Genomic DNA, 5,000 nt, shown 5'->3' on the forward strand with positions numbered 1-5,000 from the left:
TTGTTATTATTATTATTATTATTATAGTTATCATCATTATTATAGTTATTATTGTTGTTGTTATTATTACAATTATCTTAGTTATCATTATTATTATTATTATTATTATTATTATTATTATTATCATTATCATTATTATTATTACTAATGTTATTATTATTGTTTTCATATAAGTATTATTAATATAGTATTATCATCATTTCTTTTATTTATTGTCACTATTAATATTATTGTTGTTATTATTATATTATTATTATTATTATTATTATTATTATTATTATTATTGTTATTAATATTATTATTACTATTTTTTTTTACTATTATTATCATTATTATTATCAACATCATTATTATAGTTATTGTTGTTATTATTATAACTATCAATATCATTATTGGTGTTGATATTATTATTGTCATTGTTGTTATTTTTATTTATAGTATTGTTATTATTATTATCAGCATCATCATTATCATTATCATTATTATCATTATTATTATCATTACTAGTATTATTATGATTATGATTCTTACCATCGTTATTATCACTATTGTCATTATTATTTGGAATTATTATTTTTGACATTTTTATTATCATCATTATTATTTCATTATCTTTAGTAATAGTGGTAATAATTATTATAAATACTATTATTATTATTATTATTTTATCGTTAACTGTTATTATTGTTATCATTACTATTATTATCATCATTATCATTATCGGTCTCATTGTTATTATCATCATCCTTATTATTGTTATTGTAGATTATGTTTTATTATTATCATTACTATTACCATCATTATTACTCTCATTAATCTCATTCTTATCATCATTATTATTCTTGTTATTATTATCATCATTAGTTTTCTTATTATTATCATTTTCATTATCATATCACTATTATTATTGTTGTTATTGTTCTTTATTATCATTATCATTATCATCATTATCATTAATATTGTTATTATTATTATCATTATTATTTTCTTTATTGTTATCATTATTTTTTTATTATCATCATTATTATTCTTATTTTTCTTATTATTATTATTATTATTCATTACCGTTAATATTATTTTTAGTTATAACTATTATGATTTTTCATTAGTAGTACATCATTATCGTTATTATTAGTAGTAGTACTATTATTATTATTATTTTTATTGTTATTATCATTACTACTACTAATGTTATTATATTTATCCTTGCTATCATTATTATCATTATCATTATTATTGTTATTATTATAATTAGTATAATTTATATTATCATTACTACAACAATTATTATTATTATTAGTAGTAGTAGTATCATTAGTATTATCATATTTTTTTTTATTATCATTATTATTATTATTATTATTATTATCATTATCATTATTATTATCATCACTATTATTATTATCATTATCATTATTATTATCATTATTATTATTATCATTATTATTATCATTATAGCCATCATTAATATTATTAGCAGTAGTATATTAGTCCTATTATCATTGCCTTGGTATTTTTACTAGTATTATCATTATCATCATGAGCATCATCATTATCACTGTCATTACTGTTATTACTATTACTATTATTTCTTAATATTATTACTAGTAATATCCTTATTATCATTATCATTATCATCAATCTTATTATTATTATTATTATTATTATTATTATTGTTAATATCATCATTATTATTATCATTATTATTATCATTATGATCATCATCACTACCAATATCATTATTGTTTTATAAATATTATCTTAATTACTACTTCTATTCTTATAGTACTCATCATTATTATTATAATGATGTTATTATTGATATTATTGTTACCATTATTGTAATAATTTCTACTATCATTATCATCACCATTACTATTATTATTGATCTGAATAGTGTTACTATTACTTTCATTATTGTTTTTGTTACTTTCCTTGTCATTATATTTGTTGCTTTTTGGTTACATTATTATCATAGTTATTATTTTCACCATTATCATTATTATTGTTTTTACTAGAGGATTGGTGAGAAGTTTGAATAACTATAATGATTGAAATAATAATGCTTATTCATTATCGTTGTTGCCTTTGTTTCAACATTATGAGCATATTAGCATCATTATTATCATGTTATATATTTATAATTTCGAGAAATATAACTATCACGATCATTTTTGTTATGATAATTATTATATACATTACAATTGTTTATTTATATTACCATTATTCTCACAGTATTTTTTTTTAATTATCGGAACGTTATGTTTTACTTACATGGTTGTTATTATTATATTTTGTTATAATAATAATAATAATAATAATAATAATAATAATAATAATAATAATAGTAAAAAAAAAAAAAACAATAACAATATTAGTGACAATAAATAATAATAATGATGTTAATATTTGTAATAATATTCATATAAAAACAATAATAATAATAATAATAATAATAGTAACTTTGATAATTATAATAACAACAACAATAATAACTATAATGATAATGATGATAACAACAACAACAACAATGATAATAATTATTATTATTATTATTTAAAAAAATATAATTTTCTTTTTTCATCAATATCGCTTCGATCTTCATCATCAATGTCATTATCATTACAATTCTCTTTTTCATTAGTTAATCGGTATTGTATTTTCTTCAGTGTTTATCATCATTTTTTATTACTTTTATGATATTTTGTTATCATTTTCAGTGACATTATCAGTATTAGCTTTATTATCATTATGATTATTATTGATATATCATTCATTATTATTACTATTATTATTATTATTGTTATTATTATTATCATTATTATTATTATTATTATTATTATTATTAATAATATTATTATTATCATTATTATCATTATTATCATCATTATTATTATAATTATTATTATCATTATTATTATCATTATTATTATTATTATTATCATTATTATTATTATTATCATTATTATTATTATTGTTATTATCATAATGGTTATCTTTATTATTATTATTATCATTATTGTTATTACTGTTATTATTATTACTATTATTATCATTATTTTTATTGTCATTACTATGATTACTTTTTATTATTATATTTTTATTGTTGTTGTTGTTTTATCACCATTAATATTATTATTATCTTCATTATCTTTGTTATTATTACTATATTTTTGTTATAATTATTATTATAATTATTATCATTATTGTTATTATTTTCATTGGTGTTGTTATTATTATTATCACCCTTGTTATTACAATTATTCACGAGTTTTATGCATGTAATTACCATAGTATTATTATTGTTATTATCAATATTATCCTCACTATTATTATCATCATTATTATCTTCATTCTCATTTTTATAATTTATTATTATTATCATCATTCTTATCCTCATTATCGTTGTTGTTGTTATTATCATCATTACATTATAATTACCACTGTTACTGTTGCTCTTATAATTATCATTGTTTTTAGTAGTGTCATATTTATCACTATTATTAGTATTGCTACCTTTATTATTGTCATTATCAGTATTACCATTATTATTTTTACTTGGAATTTTTTATTAGTAGTAGTGTTAGTATTAATATTAGTATTGTTTTTTTGTTGTTATTATCATTATTAATATCACTTCTGTTATCAATACTATCATCATAATTATCATGATCAATGTCTTTTTCTACCATTATTGTTATTGTTTTATCATTTGGCAATATAATTTTTTTTTCTATTAAGACTGTAGTAATAATTCATCATCATTACTGTTTTATCTTTCTTATCATTGTTATCATCATTTCTATTTCCTATTAATTTTTATCGTTATTAAAAATATCGCTATTTTTTCCTTATATCAATATCAGTCACCAAACTTCGATAGTAAAAATTAGCATATTAATAAACACATTTTTTTTTTTTATCGTAGTCTCCTAATTCACGTTAAGAATTTCCGAAAAAAATAACAGAATTAAGTCCTCTTTTTTACTTTTCTTCGTATTGTCATTTCTATTCGTTATCTGTCCTTTTTTCTTGTTCTTTCTTTTTCTTTCTTTTACTTTCTTTATTTTTTATTCATTAATTTTTTTTTTTTTTTTTTTTTGCGTGTTTTTTTAATATGAGAAATTTGAAAGGATCTTGAGATAGGATTTTTTTGTTTTGTTTTTATTTTGTTTTATTTTATTATACTTATTTTTCTTTTTCTTTTTTATTGAAGGTGTAATAGATTTTCTTCCTTTCTTTCTTTCTTCCTTTTTTCTTATGAAAAAATACGAGATTCGTGATTTTTTTATTTTCTTCTTCATCTTCTTCTTATCTACTCTTTTTTTTTCTTTCTTTCTTTCTTTTTTTTTGGGTATTATTATTGTCATTATCATTAGTATTTCTTTGTTATCATTATTATTATCATTATTTTTATCATTATAACAAAACTTGGGAACAGGAGAAATTCAGATTATCACTCCTCTTTTTTTTTTTTTTTTTTTTTTTTTGGGGCTCCTTTGCTTCTTCCTTTCTTTCATCTATTCTATATTTTCTTATGAATATTAAATGGAATAAAAAAAAATGGGAAAATATATATATTTTTTTTAATATTCGTTTTTAAAACTATTTACACCCATTATAGCATTAGTTTTTTTTTTTTTTTCTTTCTTTCTAAAATTTGTATTTTATATTTTTCATTCTCAAAAAAAAAAAAAAAAAAAAAAAAATGACTTCCTCGTGTTATCATGTTTCTTCTTCTCCGCAGCACGAAGGAAGACATGGAAGGAAAGGCCAAGAAAGAGGGAGAAAGCGAAGGAGAAGAGAAAATGGATAATATTTCTTCGTATCGGTATGTAAGCTTATTTTTTTGTATTTTCGTTTCTTTGTTTTCTGTGATATTTCTTTCACTGTATGTATGTGCATTTCATACACACATATGAACGTGTCTCTGTGTATGTGTATGTGTGTATGTATATATATGTGTGTGTGTGTGTGTGTGTGTGTTTGTATATGTATAA

At 18.3% G+C, this 5,000-nt stretch overlaps 1 long non-coding RNA gene across 1 annotated transcript in view; it reads left to right on the top strand.

Moving 5' to 3' along the window:
- LOC125040102 overlaps positions 1-4,832 on the top strand; it is a 40,147-nt gene extending 35,315 nt beyond the window's left edge. Inside the window, exon 3 of the long non-coding RNA XR_007116164.1 lies at positions 4,748-4,832. This is a non-coding gene — a long non-coding RNA (uncharacterized LOC125040102). The remainder of the gene's footprint in view (positions 1-4,747) is intronic.
- Positions 4,833-5,000: the final 168 nt, after the last annotated feature.

This window comes from Penaeus chinensis, chromosome 28, assembly GCF_019202785.1.
Source record: "Penaeus chinensis breed Huanghai No. 1 chromosome 28, ASM1920278v2, whole genome shotgun sequence".
NCBI lineage: Eukaryota > Metazoa > Arthropoda > Malacostraca > Decapoda > Penaeidae > Penaeus > Penaeus chinensis.